At 40.1% G+C, this 20,064-nt stretch overlaps 1 protein-coding gene and 1 long non-coding RNA gene across 8 annotated transcripts in view; one reads left to right on the top strand and one right to left on the bottom strand.

Moving 5' to 3' along the window:
• Nucleotides 1-1,654: 1,654 nt before the first annotated feature.
• LOC108493221 lies at nt 1,655-5,248 on the bottom strand. 3 transcript variants are annotated; one of them, XR_001873410.1, is made up of 4 exons: nt 5,135-5,248; nt 4,022-4,112; nt 3,808-3,914; nt 1,655-1,844 (listed from the first exon to the last, which is right to left on the bottom strand). It is a non-coding gene; the product is annotated as an uncharacterized LOC108493221 (long non-coding RNA). The 3 variants fall into 3 exon arrangements; XR_001873411.1 differs by having other exon boundaries at nt 4,022-4,467; nt 5,135-5,177; XR_001873412.1 differs by lacking the exon at nt 5,135-5,248 and adding an exon at nt 4,516-4,680.
• The window catches only part of RNF19A (ring finger protein 19A, RBR E3 ubiquitin protein ligase), a 54,222-nt gene continuing 39,283 nt past the window's right edge, over nt 5,126-20,064 (top strand). For 2 of the 5 annotated variants that reach the window (XM_017806357.1, XM_017806353.1), the window contains exon 1: nt 5,126-5,232. The gene's annotated coding sequence lies outside the window, so the exon portion shown is untranslated. The other 3 variants (XM_017806354.1, XM_017806355.1, XM_017806356.1) reach the window with 3 other exon arrangements.

Below are 20,064 nucleotides of genomic sequence, written 5' to 3'. Positions count from 1 at the left end.
GACCCTGAGGTCCCTGCCAATGGCCCAGGACACCATTTCAAACCCTTGGAGCCATCAGCCCCTGCCCCAGTGATGGGTCCCACCGAGCCAGGCACACCTGTAGGCTCATGTCCCAGCCTGGCCTCAGCCAGTCCCTATGCAGGTGCCTGATACCCAGGGCTGGGACTGTCCAGGGCTGGGGCTGTCCTGGTGTCCTCCAGCTGTCAGGCTTAGGGCTGCGTGATGGGGACAGGTCCTTGCAGCCAAGTCCTACCCTGCAGAGCCAGAGAGCAGGGAAGGGCAAGTCTAAATGCTCTCTGGCTCTGCTGAAGATGGACTGTATATGCTGCTTGAGGGACCCTCTGAATGATTTGAGACCAACTTTAGAAAACGTATAGGTCTTTCTGAAGCATGGTTATTTCCATCATGACTTTAATCTCTTCACATCTCCTCATCATGATGAAAAAGTTATTTAGAAAACCCTCAAGTACTTTTACCTTTATGCAACATTTCCCCCTACCCCACTGTTCTCACACTTAAAATGAGCAAAAACATTCTTGCTCAAGCTTTCCAGAAACAATTTCACCTTTGGGCAGAGAATAAGCAAATAACCTCTCAACCCAGAAAAAGAGAAGTTTCAGACTGTTCTGACTAACAGAGGAGGAAAGTTCAGGGGACTAGAACGGAGACAGTGTTGTGCAACAGAAATGATAGTCTGCTTCTTTTCACAGTATAACTCTTAGTTGATTTTCATTTATTTTTCTAAATTGAAGTTTCCCTAAGGATACTGACAGTGATAACCAACAGACTTTTAAAAAGTCAGGACACCTAATTCCAAGAAAATACACAGGTATCACTCCTGCATCCTGCAACTCCTCAACTCCAGAATTTAAATATTACATTTAGGAGTAGAGTTTTAGGCATTCAAGAAATGTTATGCTAATATAGCAGTCTTTCTCAGACTTTTGGAGACTTATAAGCTGAGTGACATCTGATATATGTTCAAGAGCAACATTTTTGGATTCAGGCACCTAGATTTCTCAAACTATTTCTATTCTCTGTTATTGGGGCTGGAAATAAACCTATTTAATTTATTTAAAGAGGTTTTCTTTCATGCAGTAGGTATGTTCTGGGGACTGTAGTTCCATATATTGTAAATTTTCTACCTTTGCTTTTTCTTTATTGACTACTACAGAAACTGATTAGATCAGATGATGTAACTTGAAGATATCTGAGATGTTTGAAATGGCTATGGAAGCCTTCACCTTTAATGTTTTATGACATGCCAAAAAATTTGGAAAGTTTTCAGCTTGCACGTTGTTTACTGGTACCTTTCCACTTTGTAGCTTGGATCAGTGAGACTGCATCTACATTAGATAGCTCTATTTGACACTAATCCATTATCCTAGCCTTGTCATCATGGCGCATCTGCATTATTTTTTTTTATCTACTGCACTCAACACAATTGATGGCAATCAGTGCACGACAAATAATCTTTCACAACAGGTAAACAGAAACCTGACGATATTCAACACTTATTCCTGTCCCATGCAATTTGTCTCTTAGCTATATTAATATACAATATGTATCAGTTATGTAGTGATATTTATTAGTATTGCCTATTTTTGTATGCCCAGTCTAAAGAATGTTTTGCTATCCATGGGTATTGCAGATATTTCAATTCATTAAAGGCTTTTATCCTTTCTTCTTTAGTTGCAAGTCAGAATGCATTTCCATACTACATTTTCTCCAGCAACAAAATTGATCTAGACAGTTCTCTTCCTTCTCTATGCCACTTTTTTTCTGCTGCCACATCAATCTTCTGCTATGCTTTTTGTGCAAATGCAGCCATCTGTGGGGCAACACTGTAAGACAGATCAGTAAAATCAGGGGTGCTAAAAATAAACTCTCCAGGAAAAAAAACAAATCAGTGAGACAGTTGAGCTGGAAAACGTAGGAGAGCAGTGAATCCTCCAACAAAGGGTGTTCTTCAGAACAAGATGAAAGAAAGGTCAAGGACATAAATGTATGTGTCAAAAGGGGAAAGGTTGGGGATAAATTTTTCCCCTAAAAATGATGGCCTGGAGACCAGATGATTTCAGAGGCTGCAGGAAATATAAAATTACCTATACAAAAATAAAGTTTGGATTTGTCAATCTTATGTTGAAGATGATGGTTGAATACTCAGATAAAGATTTCTAAGGAAGACACAGATGTGGGATCAGAGACATGGAGACATTTACCCATCATATTTGATACTCTTCCAACCTAAGTTTATACAAAAGACCACCAACACATTAAATTCTGGCCCAAGGCACTGGATTTTACAGTACCATATGAGATAGCAGTGTTTTATACATAATATCAGTGTTTCATATGTAAATATTGAAACTTCACTGAGGCCAGCAATCCATACAAACATAGATTATGAGAAGAATACACAAAATTAAGATGAGGTTGTTCATGTCATACCCTTTCTCCATTCCTTACTACTGATAGAAAAAGCATTTTCCTTCCTCAGCCCTGTCTGCTCACCTCTCTTCATGCTGATATGATTTTTGCCCTTCCCCATTTGACAGCATGTTGTGTGTGCTTATGTCTCCTTAGAACATACCAGACACTTTGTTTGGAGGGCAGTATTTTTGTATTCTGATATAATACTTTGTACTTTTCTGCAAGCAGTTGAATTAAATACCCAGAAAGTTTAAATCCTAGATGTTGTCAGGACAGTATTTTGGAAAGGTAGGCTTGTATGCTTTCTTGAATCTTGTATGCCTCCCCAAAAGCAGTGTGCATGAGGCGTTTCCTCTGTTACAGAGTTTGAGCAGCCCCTACTTTTCCTTAATACCGCTTTGTCATTGTGTTCTACAACAATAATCAAGCAAGCAAGCAAACAAACATATCTTCTCTACATACTAAAACAAACTACTGTCAGTTTTGGTGTACAGCTTGTGCTGAAAAGATTCTCTTTCCTCCCCACGCTTTCTGTATTTTGTTAATTGACTATTTCAAATACTTCTGATGAAAAGTACCTACTTGGCTGCAGGCCCTCTGCTGCCAAGCTCTCAGGAGGGTGGCTGGCTGGAGGTTTGCTTTTTCCCTCATCAGCTTCAAGGAAAAACCATCTGACCACGACAGTGGCTGCTCAATCTCCCAGTGCAGAATTTTAAAACACCTGGGCTCCTGTTCCCTCCTGTTCTCCAGCATTAGCCAAGAGATTTCAGAACATTTGTACCAATTTGCTAAATCCCTCTGGACGTTTAGAAAGTAACACATTACTGCATTGCTTTGCATTTCTTGTTGCTGGTTTCTGTTTTATTGGTAGCTGCACATCTGAGTTGGTAAATGGTTTGCTGTTCCTATTCCAGTAAAAATACCATGCTATTCTATATGCTAATCTTTTTGTTCCTGTGTTTATTTCTTTCCTTCACACACCTCCACTCTTGCCTTTCCTTTTTCTCCCTTAATTTTATGAACTAGTTCCCTTTCTCTGTGTCAAATCCCATACATAACAAAGCGGCCAAGACTTCACCCTGCAAGTGGTTTATGTAATATATTTCTGTATATCTTACCCAGGTGAATACAATGGCACCACTTACATGCCTTAAGTGTCACGTACGTTTTCCATATCTGAGTCTAAACAACTCACCTACCTGCTGGTTTTTACAAGCAAAGAAGGAACTGGCATGGTTTGTATGCAACATGCTAAAATTCCAGTATAATCCCATAGTTGTTACCCTTATTTTCCACTTCCCCTCCCTGTTTGTTGTAATTGCCTATTCTGTCATTTCAGATTAAGTATCTCACCATGGAATGACTCGTATTTACTTTTAATTTGATGTACTGGAAGTAGTCCTATTGACTTAAATGGAACTATGCACATAAATAAAGGTAAGTGTACCTGCAAGCCTTTAACAGATGGTACATTGCAAATTCTGCAGGAAAAGCACAGTACATTTTATTCATTTTACTATCTTTGCACGTTATATGCAGGTTGGGTGATTAATAACTTTTTTCCAGATTAAGTTTTCAGGTTTCATACCAGCTTAATGGAAGAACCACCAGTCGTAAGCACAGGATTAACTCCAGTTCCAGAGAATTCCGAGATGACATGAGACAGTATGAATGATTAACTAGGAAAAAATAAACAAATTAAAAAAGACAGTACTCGACTTAAATCCAATGCAGTATTAGTGTATGTAAATAATTCTTTAAACTAGTCAGAGGAGATTCGGAGTCGGGCCAGAACCGGAGGTCAGGGGCAGCGAGCAGGCTGTGGGAGAGGGCAGCAGCTACGATATCACTGCAGACAGAGGGAATCCCGGGGAAGACGGCGTGAAGGTCAGTAGCAAAAGGAGACGGAAAACCCGAACCCAGGGCAGGTGAGCCATACAGCTCGGCCGGAGGCAGCCCGGGGCAGACTGCAGCCAAATGCAGGGCAGGGCCACGCAGGAAGGAAAAGCTTCTGGGCAAATTCTGAGGCGGGTTCTGTTTCACATGGCAAGGGGGCGAAAAGAAGAAAGGTCTGCATCTTACAGCACGGAAACAGGGCTTTGCCTTCTTGGTGAGTTAATCAGCGGCACAACCCTACTGAAACGCCCCGATAGTTCACTCCTCGCCTCGCGCTCTTCCATTCCCATGAATGTGAAGCCCACGGAACTGTACATATATACAACACTGCACTCCGTGCTGCTGCTGAAGCCGGCGGCACTGCAGCGTCCCCCGCCACCGCGGCAGGGCCACCGCACCCGCCCCGCCGGCCCCGCGCACGGAGCCGGGCTCAGCACAGAGTCGGGCTCAGCAAAGAGTCGGGCTCAGCACAGAGTCGGGCTCAGCACAGAGTCGGGCTCAGCAAAGAGTCGGGCTCAGCAAAGAGTCGGGTTCAGCACGGAGTCGGGCTCAGCACGGAGCGGGCACTGTAGAGGAACCCCGGCCCCACGGCGGGTCCGCAGCGCTCCCGCCCGCCGGGGCCGCCCCGCCGGGGGCGGGCGAGGGGCGGCACCGCCGTGCGCGTTGAGCTCAGCGCGTCGCGGAAACCGACGGCCCGGGCACCGCCTCCCTCCACGGGCAGCCCCAGCCCCGCTCCCGGCCCCGGCCCTGGCCCCGCGCCGCCCCGCCCCGCCCCGGCGGCGCCGCCCCCTCCGTTCCCACTCACACACTCTCCGATACAGGCACACACAGACTAAGGCGCTTCCTGCGCGGCGCCGGGCTCGGGCGGGCGGAGCGGCGCCGCTTCTTCCCGCCGACTCGCAGGTACCGGGGGTGGGTGCGCGGCGGGGCGGGCGGCGCCGAGGGGCCCGGCGGTGGCGGCGTCCCCCGGCTCGGGCCTCCGCCGGCGGCCGCCGCCCTGAGCGTGGCGGCGGGTGAGGGGTGGAGCGGAGCCTCCGAGCCGGAGCCGCCTCTGGGCGGGGGCCCGAGCCCGGGTGGGAGAGGGCCCGGGAGCCGCGGCCCGGGGGTGTCCCGGCGGCCAGGGGGAAGTCGGCGGCGTCCCCCGCTGGTCCGCACATTGCTGGAGGGTGAAGTCATCGTGCCCATTGTCTCCCCCCGGGCGGAGCGAGCGGCCCGCGGCGGAGGAGGGGGGCACAGCCGGCCCCGGGGCTGGGGGAGCCGCGGAGCCGCGGGTGGGTCCCGCTCGGCCCAGGCGGGCTGTGCGGGGAGGAGCTGCCGCCCGGGTGGGCCGCGGGGCCACTCGGCCGGTGCCGCGCTCCCGCCGCCCGGCAGCGGCAGCGGACCGGGGCCCTGGGAACTCCGGCACTTGGACTTGCGGGGCACGAGGAGAGCTGGGCACGGCGAGAGCAGCGCGAGCGGCTCCCGCGCCTGCAACGCACCCCGGGGGCAGCGTTCGCACCCGCCCCCTGGAGAGTTCCTAGGTGACCTCTCCGGAGTCTGTTGCCCACCCCGGATCCGGAGGGTCGGAAGAGTGGAGGAGTTTGGAGTGGCCAGGGACACTGCGTCTCGGCTGTGAAGACGGTGGGGGACCAGCAGTGGTGATAGCCAGCACCCTTGCCGAGTGTTTTCCTTGCACTGGTCCTTCTGCAAAGCTGGGAGTTTTCCACCTGGTAGTGTGCTATTCACAACACCTACTGCAGGCGCACCTTGGAAAGATAGGGAAGATTTGGTAGCAAACTGAAAGCTAGCGTGCATACATAAGTGAGCTGCATGTGAGTCCTTCCCTTCCTCCTCTTGCTCCAGTGCTGTCTCTTGACAGAAAGAAATGGGGCTTTGCCAAAGGGGTGGTAGTGGAGTTATAGGCGTATGCCAAAGGGAAAGTAATAGAATGCTGTTATTGTTGAGCAGAGAAATCAAAATTTGAAACCTTCACATCCTTGTGGTCGCTTATTGTATATGTGCCTGTGTTTCTCTGTTAGGAGCACAAGAAATCTTGTTTCTGTTAAAATACTGTAGTTTTATCTTTTGGTGCTGATTAGTACTTTATCTCAATTGTCATGAAGAACAACAATTTTTTTAAAAAGCAGAGAGCTGTTTGGGAAATGACTCTTCCAGGGTTTAATTGTGTAGACAAAATGAATCATAAATTAATTTTTTTTAAATTAATTTTTTTCCTTTAGTGTTTGGGTTTTTTTATAGTTAGGCTTTTTTTGTCAGCCAAAGAACCATATTTCAGTATCTGATGAAGTGTTTTTTAATAAGTTAATCGGAAAAGAAAGTTTTCAGTTTAATATCCAGGTCAAACTGAAGTATAAATTCTGAATTGCCCAGCTAACAGAATTCACTTGCGTGCTTAGAAATGACAGCTGTGTAACATTACTTTACAGTTTCCAAAATCTTACCATTATTTAACTGTAAACATTTAAATACTTAAAGCTTTCATAAAGCTGACAAAGCACTTTTTTATTTTTAATTGCATGTGAACTAGGCCTGTTTGGTCCAGAAAATGAAAGTTTCACTTTTGCATAATGACAATAATGCTAATCTTAAAAAAGAGTTTGGTAAAAGGCTTACATATGTGTAACTCTTCTGTGTGCATATTTCTTGAAGTATGCCAGAGTTACAGTTCAGTTTTTGTAAAATGCTGAATTCTAGCTGTTATGTTTGTTGTCAGCTATTACTGAGTTTGTGGACATCAGGACATCATTTCTAAAGGAGTTGAAATGTGTAAGTGTGGTTTTCTTCTCTCCACTTCCCCTTCAGTCTGTCAGACAAATGACACATTCCTTATGCAGAGCAATCATCAGATTTTGATTAATTATGCTAGTTGAGGCTCACAAGGAAAGAAGATGCTTGACAGATGTGTTTGTTTACCTTTGTAGCATGTACAAATTCTGGTCTCTCCATTAGTAAATGAATCATTAAAGCTCCCTTAGCTGTGGGATCCCCAGTTAGCATTAATATATGCATTATGAAAAGTTGTTTTATGTGAATGTTATCAAGCTGTGAAAGAACACAAGCTCTTGAATTCTTTTGACTGTTGGGTAGAGTCTTTTGTGGTGGAAAATGTGTATGCTTTCCCCCCCCCTATTCTTAATTAACAGCATTTATCGACTGTTCCCCATGAGAAGCACTTCAGACTGAGTTTATTCAGGGTTTTTCCTGTTTGCTTGTGCCTCTTTGATCCTTTACTTAGTCTTGCTAAAGTATTTCTTGCAAAGATCCTACACACACACACCACCTTCCTTCCTTCCTTCTGGGGTGACAAAGTAGGATGCCCAGGTCTTCTCACAGGACTTCTGAATCCTAGTTTGGAAGTGCTAAGAAAGATCTTTGAACTCAGAAGTACAACTATACTGTTCTGAACCACTGTTCTCTGATGGCCTTTGGCCAAGCTTGTAGTCTCCATTGCGGGGTCAGTTTACTCTAGCCCATGGTCAGACATCTACCTTAGCTTTGTGATTTGTTTTCTGAATTGTATGTAAACACCATGTACCGGCCTAGTAGAATAAATTTTAATACCTGACTAAAGTGAGTTGGTGGATATGTGTTTTAGGCTCTGCTCTGAGTGTGATTTCTGGTTTGTAGCTGAGTTGCAAATCAGTCTGATTCTTTCTTAGGGTCAGCAAAAGCTCTTTGGAGCATTAATAGAGGTATTAATTCTAACACTGTTTTATCCATAAAGAAGTTTGATTTCAGGTTTTTCTCTTGTGTTTATCTTAGCTCTGTTTCCATTGTGCCTTCTGTGTTAACTCATGGAAGATGTGTGGTTGACTGAATCAGTGTACCTAACACTGCTTGAAAATACTGCGAGTGGTGTTGGATCTTATTGCTAAAAGCATGTGAATTGGTTCTGAAAGTAGACTTCTACTAAGAAGGTAAAAAGTTACATCGAGTCTTAGAGAACTGATTGTTTTTATTAGTGTTGCAGTGCTCAGTATTTTTTCCCTGTAGGAGAATATGGAAGAGGCCTTATCAGTAAGTCTTAAACTGTTTGGGAGTTTTCTTAGTGTTCCTATTTTTTCAAGAGGAGACTTCTTTTTATTTCTGAGTCTCTGAAGTGGAAGTTTTATCCCTGACTTAGTATAATTTTAGTTCATTTCAAGTAGTTTGTCTTCTAAATTCTCAATGAAATAATCTCTAAGGAAAAACATATACCTTTTTGTGTTGTATATAGATTACATTTCAGATATTGTGTGTTCTGCTTTAACTTAGAAAGAAATATAAGTCCAAATAAACCACTGTCAGTTTGAACTTAAGAGCAGAGTCTTCCCTCTTAATTATTCACTTGAAGGATTACTTTAGAAAATTCCTTCAGGCACTCTTTTTATTTTATTTCTTAGTGCTTTGTGATAATAAATAGATATTTAGTCTATTGTCTATTGCTCTTATTTATGGATTTACAGATTTCTTTCAAACTTCTATAAAGTAATGTTCACCTCATTATCACAGATTTTCTTGTAAGTTTATTTTTTAGTTGATGAAAAGAGACTTTGTGGAAGAGCCTTTGCTCATTGTGAGTCATAAGGTGGCTTATTCTTTTCTTCAGTGATCTTGGTTGTTTCATATACATTTCTGGCAATTATCAGACACTGCATAACTGTTTTACTTTGGTTTTGATTGCTGGTCTTTTTTCTGGCATGGGTTGCTTGATTTTTTTATTTTTTTTTCTCTTAGTACAAGTACTGACTCAAGGATGCAAAACAAAGCAATGGGTATCTAAAAAGAGCTGTAGACATTGTGTGGTACTAAGATACTACAGGGCTCTACTAGAAGTTTTCTTCCTGTTGTAAGCATGTCTTATACCAGCTTTAGAACAGTCTTTGAGTTTTTCGAAGTAGAATTCTTAGAAGGAAGAAAACCCCATAGCTGAGTTGTGAGATGTCATTTGTGATACCACCCTTAGGTCAAGGCAAGTGAGGAAGGCTTTGACTGTTCTCCTTTACCTTCATTGAAGTTGTAGCATACTCCTTAGAAGAATTAACCCTACCTTGGGATTTATTCATGGAATAAGAAAAAGTAGGTGTACTTTCATTTTAGGCTACTTTTTTGTAATGGAAAGATTACTGTAGACTTTTCCACTCTTAAACTGCGGGTTGAAGTCAGTCACCTGCTGGGCAACTGTCGGCATCCTGTTGGACAGGTAGCCAAGCACTGTAATTGCCATTTGCAAGATGAGAATAGCCGTAGACTTTTTTTTCTGAAGGGTGAATATCCAAAGGTTCGTTTTGCATCTAGACTGATTGTACCAGACTGGAAAGCTGATATAAGAGTTGCTTTAATCTAAAGCAACTTAGTAAAATGACCTCATGAAACAAGCCTGAAGTTTCATATATACAGGTGTTTCCTTAGGCATTAAAACTTCCTCTCTTTAGAGTCCAGCATATCCCCTAATGATGTCTTCAGCAAGACATTTGAAGGGCATCTTGCAGAAATAAATGGTTGTACCAATTCAGTTTGGTATAGTCACTTGTTTTTGCTTCCTAAGTAGAGCACAACTCTGTTAATGCAAGTATCCTGTTATTGTTCAGCACAAACTGTCATTGTGGGACTATGTCAGTTCTGTTGTGCTTCCATTTATAGTTGAGGCAAATTACTGTTAAACAAACATTTTTCCATAGGTCCTTGAGCTGCTCCCATAAGGCAGATTAGAGCTCTTACTCTAAATTGGAGCCCCTGGCTGTCCCCTTAAGTTGTTCCATTTAGTGAATGAAGAACTGCTTCAGCAAGAGGACTAACTCTGGGGAAATTGTGTGCAGTAAGAATCATGTTGCTTTGTTCTCATTGTGTTTCCCTCATGCTGCATATCCTTAATAAATAAAAATAATGCTTTTAAATTTCTTGGTTAATGATCAGATTTTTCGCATAAAACCAAACTCTGTGAGCTACATCAAGTAATCAAGTTCTATTTTTACCCTAAAATGCTTAATCTGTCAGACAGTTGCAGCTGTAGTCTTTAGTGCGCTGTGCAAGACTTCTGGTGAGACAAATTTACCTCACACATGTTTTCAAGAAATGGTTTTTAGGGAGTGCAGAATGGTCTTGCACTTTGGGGAACCTGCTGAACAGTGGAGGTTCAGGTGGGACTGAAGGTTTTAGTTGAGGCATGGGGCTTTCACAGGGCTGCTTGGCTAGTGTTTGGATATGATGACATTGCAGCAGTAGTGCTTCTGTGCCTTGTTTTTATTTTTAAATATTTATATAAAATAGACTTCTTAACTGCTCTTAGACAAATAAGAGTCTTTCTTACCACCATAATGGTTGCATTCCAGAGGAAAAGACTTGGTGTTGCCATGCCTAAATGCATCATTCATCCATTTCCTTTGCTGAAAGTCCATGGTCCTCAGAATTTACTGTATATTTCTGTGAAACTGGACAAGGGGAGGGATGTTTTGCCAGATCTTCTGCAGTATCGTCATTCCGAACTCAATCTTGAGAAGAAACATCTATACTTTTTTTAAGGAAACAAAGGGCTTGTGTTCTGTTGAAAAGAGAGAGTTGATGAGTACTTTGCCTATTTATGACCTGAAAATTGGGGACTGTATGCCAAGCCCATGTTCAGTGTTGCCTCTCTTCCTTGTATCAAGATCTAATTGTACCTTGACAGTAAATGTTTAGTAAGTATTAATTGAACACCTGTACAGAGACTGTATATACAAAGTGGAGATGCTGAGTTGCAACATATTCTTTGGCTTGGCTTCTTCATATCAAAATGCTTTATATAGGGAGCTTCCAGGTGTCCCTCAGATATCTGATAGTGGAAGAACATTTGTATGGGAATAAATAGTGACAGCAGTGAGACCATCCTACTGGCAAAGATGAAGCCTGATAAGAAATATTTTCTTCTGGTCAACCATTGGGAAGTATCTTACTCCAGGTCTGCCTTTCATGTTTCCATAATAAGCAGTCTAATATGTTGATCAATACAAAGAAATGTGGCTGTAAGGTGAAGTCTGTTCAAGGTTGCTTTATTTTCAGAATGTGTACTGGAAAAATAACTTTTTCAAAGATTCTCCACTGTGTGTCCTGATGGAGGTGCTCTGATTTTGTGTTCTACTATTAAGTCAAATATAAACAGAATAAAGCCTTTAAAATTACTTCATTTCTTTCCTGGGTTGAAGACCTTGCCTCAGTTTATTGAGAAAAGCAATTACCTTTTCACTTCCATTTTTACCTGTGAAGCTGTATCTGATATTTACTTTTTGTTTGACTTTGCTTTTTCAGAAAAAGAAGCAAAGTTTTCCTTTATATGATACTGCTAAAAATACATTTTGGGAGACCAGGAGCCCTTTTACTCAGGATCAGAGATGGAGGTATCAAACTTCTAGCTCCTTTTTAAGCAAAGGGATCTTTATGCTTATAGCCTGTGAAGCCAGGCTGTTGCTTTACTGAAGTTTAAGATTTTGCAGTCAGGATAAGTTTTATCTGTGGGACAGCATATAGGAGAAACCTGCAAAATTACTGTGCTCATTACTTCTCTTAATTTCACACCACCATGGCTCTAAGCTATCTGCATTTGGATTGAGGTGTTTTTGTATCTAATGACCAAAAGTATTGTCCTCTTTAAGTTCTCACATGACTAATTACTTTTCCCCCCCCTCCTTTCTTTCTTTCTTCCCCTTCATTTTCCTATTTGCTATTGCTTTTTTTTTTTTTCCATTTTATGTGACAGTATGCTTTGTTTGGACTTTGGCTGTGGTGGTTTTGCATAGCTGCAGAAAAGTAGACTTCGCCTTCTGTGACCTGACACCAGGCAGAAATTCAGCCAGGGTAAGAATAGAAGAGAGCTCGTAAACTCAGCACAGGAGTTCTGAGTCTTTCCATTATTAACAATTAAAGATGATTCCAAGATGAATTAGGTAATGGATTAACTAACTCATGAAAAGAGAACAAGGATATACAAAGAGAAAGATCCTGCTTTGCAAGAATCCCTGCAAGCAGGGAAGAACAAGCTTCCCTGCTTCCAGTGTTTAATTTAGTTAGTAGATAAGGTATATGATGTGCCAGATTAATTCAACAGCAAAAGATAAGTTTAGGCTTTGCAAGGAGGTGTTTTTTACTGGAGAACGGGTTAAGAAATAGAAGCATCCTGTTTAGTCCTGCCCAGCAGTGCTACAGCTTTATCTCTAAAACAGTAAGCAGTGAAAATGGTTTCTTCCTACCTCCTACACCCTGTCCTAATCAACATAATATCGTGGCTGGATCTAGACCAAGAATTGTTGTTTGAGTAAAATATGAAGACAGTGACATGGTTTTGTTTTCATTTTTCCTTTTCTCTGTTTTGTTTCTGAGGTGTGAGGTACTGCTGTATTTTATTTTTTTTTAGGGCTATACAGTCATATCCTTTTTCTTATCTCAAAGGTCTTACAATATTACCTTTTTGTTTTAAGGGTAACAAATAATTCATAAGTCCCAGTTTCAACCTAAATTATTTCCCACAAGCTGTGGGGATCTTTGCACCTTGTGCCTTTTAAAACCACTGTGTAGAAAATTACATATGCACAATTAACGTAAAGCCACAGTATGCTGCATTTGTGGGATGGATTCCCTTAAACCACGTGTAAGTTTGCTTTTGTTTATCTCTGATGGTTAAAAGTAAAAATAACGAAGAATATTGATAATGAAGAATATTTCATATGGTTGATTCCTCCTGAAATTGTGAAAATGCACCTCTAAGTATGCAGAAGAATAGTTTTACTGTGCTAAAAATCATTGAGTGAGAGAATAAATTAGAACTCCAAAAAGGAAGGAGTTGGCAGTACAGTGGACAGAAATGCAGCACTTCATGGGAAGCCTTGGTAGATGGATGCTTTTATCTGTAAAAAAGCAGTGTAGGTAGTGAAACTCTCTGTAAAATGTAGACCTTCTGAAGTTAGAAGTGTTCACTGTTAAAGTTCATCTCTCTGAAATATGTGCTTTGTACAGTGTTACCCACCTTCAGGTCCTAATCTATAGTGACTTTGGAGTATTTGGTGATGAAGATTAAATCTTTTTTTGGTGATCTGATTTCCTTGAAAGAAGGGAGTTTATTAGATTTACCTTCATTATCAGGTGAGTATCATGTCATCAAAACAGTGGACTGAGAATGCCTTTGAGTAAGTATTATCTAAACCAATACCTACTTGCAGTAACTTTTAACTTATCTCATGTGCATTCTGCAGAATAATGCATTTTGTAGGTGAAGAATGGCTTGGGGTTTTGTAGTGTATAGAGGCAAGTCTGTAAAGACAAGGATGCTGTAGCTTTAGGATGCTGGTAGTTTAACTGTGTTTCTCATAAACCACGATAATGAGTGCACTAGAAATACCAGAAACAGCAAGGTATGGCTTCTGCAGCAATTAGTCACTTATTTGCCCTGGTTTTGTAATGTGAAGGATTGCACATGTAACTAAAGTAAAACTGATTCTGCCACTGCATGCAGATCATTGTCGTTTTAAGGTTTCAGGTCAAATTCTCAAATGTTAAAAGCCAGAATTAAAGTTGAAAGAAACAACTGTAATTTGATTATCTCTCATGCCTGCCTTAATTAAGTTACAGTTCTTCATTCTACAGCTGTGGTTTTTTGGTTTTTTCTTCCTCTGCAGAAGCATTCCTCAGAATACGTTTGCCCTGTATATTGAAGAGTCCGTCTGTGTTGGTCAGCAATAAACCCATTCTTAGGGCAGTTGTTTCCTCTGAGTAAGTTTAGAGATATAATGCACATAGAGCAAAAAACTGAAAAGATTTCATCTTGTCTGAAGGCATCTGAATCCTGGCTATGTTTGAAGGGGGTGGGGATGTGTGTACACAATAGATACTGCAGGTGTCTTTGAAGATATAATTTGCTGTTAAGATACACAAGAACTTAATTTCTTTTAGGCCATCTCAGATCAGGCACCTGAGGTTGGTAAATAAATTAATCCTTAATCACATGTTCTAATATTGCATCTGTTAACAGGGATAATAACCATGCTACTTCAGTGGAATGAAGACTATTTCAGCAATATGATCTAAATTGGCCTCTACAATGGCCTATGAGGAAATCAACTTCTGCTTTCAATGAAGCATTATATGCAGTAATTTTATTTAGTTATTTATTTGAGAGGGGGCACAATGAGTAAGAACAAACAAAATACTGAGTAGTGACCTGATAAGCATGAACCAGGAAAAAGATTCTATGGGGGCAAAAGTGATAAAAGCCATGCAGTGGAACTGTCATAATGTACTTAAGCAATCATTTCCAAACTTAACTTCATCAAGTAAACAGAATTATTTCTAATGGACTTTGTGTGTTGTTTCCTAGCTGTTAAAAATAATAATTACAATCATATCAGGAGGTTTGGAAGCTGCTCACTGGGCAGACCGCTGCTATTTGAGCTAGTAGTATCTAATAATACTCTGTCATACTTTATAGGGATCAACCCCAGATAGTATGATCCATGTGCTTATGTTGAGGGTTTTATGGATGTCTTTGGACTGTAGAGGATGAACACTAGAGGAAGGTGTGCTTTGACAGTAAAGCATCTTTTGTGGGTTTTTTTATTTGTCACTAGCAATGTAACTTTTACCTTCTGCATAATTAACAGTGTTTTATCCAAATCATATTCATATTTAGTCACTTCAGATTTTTGTTAGAATGATAACTTAGCTGATCTGAAGTCATATCCTTTTCAATACCAAACCTTATATCTTTGTCTGTCTTTCCTGTTATTTGGAAATGCTTCCTTTCTCTGTTCCCAATTTAACTACTCTTTGTAGGGTCTCCTTGCCTTTGCCTTGTGTTTGTAAGCTTATTTACCTCTAGTGTTTCTAATCAGCCAGTCAGTTCTGTTTCACTGAGTTTTTCAAGATATACATCATCTCTCTTACTTGTGCTAGAGTTCACAGATTACTTCCCTGAACAACTGTTGGGTTCCTTACTCTGCAATCTCCATTTTTTTTCTCATATTTTTCTTTTCTGCACTCTGTTGGAGTCACTGTTCACCCATCCTATTCCTGTTCTGGTGCAGATTTAAGTTGCCTTTGTGGCAGACACCACTTTTGACTGTTGTCAGAAGTGCAGCATGGTTTAGGTTGAAATCCAACCCCTTCCAGGTTTGGTTAGAGTGTCTTCTACATTGCTGCCACTTAATTAGAGGCATGTTAGAAAGGATAAATCAGCTTCCTACCTTTATTTTCTGGTGCTTTGATCCAGCATATTGTTCACCTGGAAGTGAAAGGAACGTTCTATTCAGTTCCAGGCTGGATCAAGTTTAGTAGCGATATTAGCAGATAAAACATATGCTCTTTGCTGAAGATTGTGTATCTTTTTCTCACATTGCCTAAACTTGCAAGCATGGATATATTCCTATTGCTGAAAGGCTGATAAAATGTACATCCAAGATACAGAGGCCAGAATTCAAATTCTAGCTTCAAAGCGTGCTAGTGCTAAACCTTTCCAGAAAAAATACCGCAAGTTTTTATTTTCTTTTCTAATATAATTTTCTGCATTAGAGTATTGTTTTTTGAGCTGTGGGGTTGTTTTGTTTTGGGTTTTTTTGTTACTGTCTTAAGTAGTTTGGTTGAAATAAGAGTTCTGAAGAAGATGTGAGTATATAACTTTCACGCCAGATTGCTTGAGAAGATTCTAAGCAGCTTGGAATATAGGATGTTATAGTGGACAGTGTCAGACAGTCATCATAATAAGGTTTTTAGCCTTTCTTTTAACAAGAAATTACTGTCTTTTGAAGTAAATTACTGGCTAAACACTAAAAATGAGGTGAGTCATAGTGCATTTAAATTCTTATTACTTTATTTTCTGTTTTCAATAGCATGGTTATATTTTTCCAATTTGACTTAATCTGACTGTGTGCTTACATTCTCCTCCCCCATAACATCTGCTGTTTAACCATGAGATGCTATATCCATCCTTGCTTTAAGCCTGCTGCTGCCTTTTGTAGGACTGGTGTACTCTTTTGTGTGCTGCTGGTATCTGGCTGGTAGAGTGAGTTCTGGTAAATGATTGCCTTTTGGGAGTGAGTCCCACAGAACAAGTAGCAAGCTACTTGGGAAGCTTGGCTGCTATCAGAAGGACATTGTTATTTTAGCAAATAACCACAGTGGTTTAAAATGTTAAACCTGTTACCACCTCCTGTTTATTAATGTCTGCCTCTTGGAATTTACTAACCTACAGCCATCAATATAATGAAATGAATGTCACTGCTCCCATTCAAATCCAGAGATTTAGCTTAAACCTCTATTATAGGGAGTTTAAACTGAACACCTGATCTCACTCTAAAGAGTGAAAGGTGGTCCTGTTCTGAATTTCTGCTTCAGGGTGGGTGAACCCACATCAAGAGACAAGTGCAACTGCAGGTATGAATTTAACCCTTTTGAGCTTAATTCAGTAGAGGCTTCATCTGTAGGACTCTCAAACTAGGGAGTGAAGCTTCCTGAGCATAAAATCTCTCTATACCAGAGCCTCTTGCTCTGGGCATTGAAAAAGCTGTATTCCCTTTAGTATTTAACATTTTAAAATGCATCCATATCTGTCTATCTGCATTGCTGTAAATCTCCCTTTTCTGTCCACGTCAAGTTGCTTCGTGCGTTGTTGGAGGAAATTATAGTAAAATATAAAAACCCTGCAAGCTGCCTAACTGCACATTAAGAAATGTATTTCAGCAGGAAGAAATACATTTACAAAATTATATTAAAGTTGTATATAGCTTACTAAGTCTTAAACGACTCCAGATATTACTGTAACTTCGGTGATAACTGATTCTAAAGTACGAAATATGTTGGAACTAAAACTGAGGGCACATTCAAAACTATCGATGTAGTATCTTAGGGAATTATGCAGTCTAGTTTATAAGGGGTTTTGTGTTGTTGATTTTTTTTTTTTGGATTTTTTTTTTAACTGTCTTGTCCATAAGTATTTTCCCATATAATTCTCCTGATGTTGAGGATTTTCTTCCTATATTTACAAATTGAAGTGACATTGTGTTTTCCTAGCACTGTGATCATTTAATTTTGTGCTTATGGCCATAGAGCAGTGCTTGCTAGTACTGTGAAATAATGCCCTGTGGTTGCTTTCTTTTGGTAAAGTAGTAAGATAAATATTAAAATATATGTTCTAGCAAGTAACGTAAGGAAGTGCTTGAAAGGTCTCTGCTGACATAAAATTCCTTCTAAAGAAATTTAAATAGCTTTTCAATGAAATTATACACCTTCTTCCTCTAATGTATTTGTGTAACGGTTTTCTTTGGAACTGTAGGAGGAAATAAATGGTTTCAAATAACCAGTGAAGCTCCTGACTTCAAAGTACTTCCTTCAAAAGTGAAATAACCACTTTCCTTTCTCAAATAAATAAAAAACAAACATGCCTTACCATCTTATAGTTTTTTATTCATGTGTATAATCTGAAGGGATTTTCATCTTGGGTCTTTTATAGGGAAAGAATTATTATACACTTCAAGTTAGATTACATTAGGAGCATGGTTTAGTAGTGGACTTGATAGGGTTAGGTTAACAGTTGGACTCAGTGATTTTGAGGGTCTCTTCCAACATAATGGATTCTGTGAATTAGTGTTGGAAAAGATTTGCTGGATTTATTCTAATCTGTTGCATATCTTTCTTATGGTGGTGTTAAAAGAAAAGTTCTCCTTGAAGATGAGCTCCCTGGTTGAGAAGAGGCAATACAAGTAATTTTTTTCTGTAGTGATACTGCAGGGCAGTGTCTTTTCTTCTTCGATGACTCCTTACCTAGAGTACCTCGAAAACAGACTAGATAGCATCTGTCTCATGCTCTGCTTAGCCAGGACATTACTTAAGGAATATAATTAAAATATAATAGTGTTTACTGGCAAAGTTTGCCTAATTAGGATGCCTGCAGATATTTAATCTTCAAATAAGCTGATATATGCACACAGATCAAATATGTGAAAGTGTTGGACTCCCATTTGTTTTCATTGTTCTTATTATAACTACAGTATAACTTCAGTGCTTCTGAAATTCTGTCTTGTTTAGATGTCATTGGCAGTTCACTTGTGCAACTCTGACTGGCAAGGACTGCTTTCCCCTGTTCTCTTAGGATGCCAAGTGTGTGTACTCTGGCTGTGTCTGTAAGTGTATGTTTAGCATTTTCAAAAACTTGATGCTTTTTTTGTTTGCCTTGGTCTGTTACCAAAACTTTTTATTAAAGTGTGCTCCTTTAATATTATGCACTGTAATACAGAGCACAGTATTATCCTTTCGGCAATCTCCTGAAGACAAAATACTTTCCAAAATTTCTACCAGGTCAGCTGTATTTCACAGCAGTTTTATGATAGCTTTAGAGAAACATTCATCAAGTCGATGATTAGTGAAATATTTTACTCTTGTTGACAAGCCAGACCACGTTTGAATTACATGTGAATACAATGACTATGTTTTATATACCAAATGCTCTCCCCGGGTCAGTAATCAGTCTGACTTCCTCTTTTAATCAGGGCAAAATATTAAATGTTTGCATCAAAATTGTTAAATTAGTGGGGGAAAAAATCCCTGTCACAGCTAGATAAGTCTGTACTTTCTTTCATTAGAATAAAGTGACTTTAATTCCTTTTTTAAGGAAACTTTTCTTCACAAGCTTGTTTATTCATTAGAACAGGTTAGTATGCTTACACCAAAATAGAGTACATTGCTTTCCATCCTGTATTTGGTATCTCAGAAAGGATTTTTTTAAAAGAAAACATTTGTTAGAAAACTGAAATACTAATGTATATTTATATGGCCATAAAATTTTAACTTCAAGGTTATATATTTGGGTTAACACTCATAACAACTTTGTTCCTCAGCAAAAATTGTATACTAATACTCTTTTTAAAAGGCAGAACTTTGAGTTAGTGGGGCATCTGAGATCCAAAGCATCAGTTTAAAATTCTTCCTTCTTGCCAGTTGTGCTTGCAAACTACTCTATAGCTAGTTAATATATTTCTGAGGCATTTAAAATAATAAGGAAAAATAAGATTTAGAGTAAAAATAATTCTTTTGAGTAATTTGGTTGCTATAACAATATTAGATATTTTTCTTCAATTAATTTGGTAAAAAGTGTGGGCTATTATAGATGTTATATGTAATTAGAGGGGGATATGAAATAGGAGGGAGTTACTTCGCCCCATGCTATAAAGGAAAGCAAAGGGAATTCACCTCTAAACCAAAGTGCGGTACCTGGTCAGGTGTCTAAGAAAGCTTAATTATATGCAGAGGATCAGAATGCTCCTGCTATATTCCTTTTTTTTTTGGTAGCTAATACAGTGATTGACAGGTTGTCAAATTTCCCTTCCACTTTTAAAATGAAACCAAACTGAATCCAAGTCCTTTCCCCACCCCAGACTTGGAAAGGACAGAAATTATGCATTGCTTTGGGGAGACACATTCGTTTCTGACCCCTGTGGGTAACTGGTGAAAACTCTGAAGCCTGGGATTAAATCATTGAAACAGATAGTAGTGTCAGCTGAAATACATTCAGCATGCTCCAAGGCAGTTCTGTCTCACATTTAATAATGCTTCACAAATGAGAACAAAAATATAGTCAGTTTTCCATAAAATTTATTATTATGAGAAAAACTGTAACTGCTCAGGATGCGGTTTTGTTCATCCCTCCCCCCCGCCCCAAATAGTTTTGATTATTAGGGCAGAAATATTTTTGTGCAAAGTTGAAATTGAAGTGATTAGTAAGGTATCTGGTCAGGGATATAG

This window comes from Lepidothrix coronata, unplaced genomic scaffold (genome assembly GCF_001604755.1).
Source record: "Lepidothrix coronata isolate B3197 unplaced genomic scaffold, Lepidothrix_coronata-1.0 Scaffold15, whole genome shotgun sequence".
In the NCBI taxonomy this organism is placed as follows: domain Eukaryota; kingdom Metazoa; phylum Chordata; class Aves; order Passeriformes; family Pipridae; genus Lepidothrix; species Lepidothrix coronata.
The sequence above is the reverse complement of the archived record's forward strand: the minus strand, read 5'-3'. Positions and strand labels throughout refer to the sequence as shown.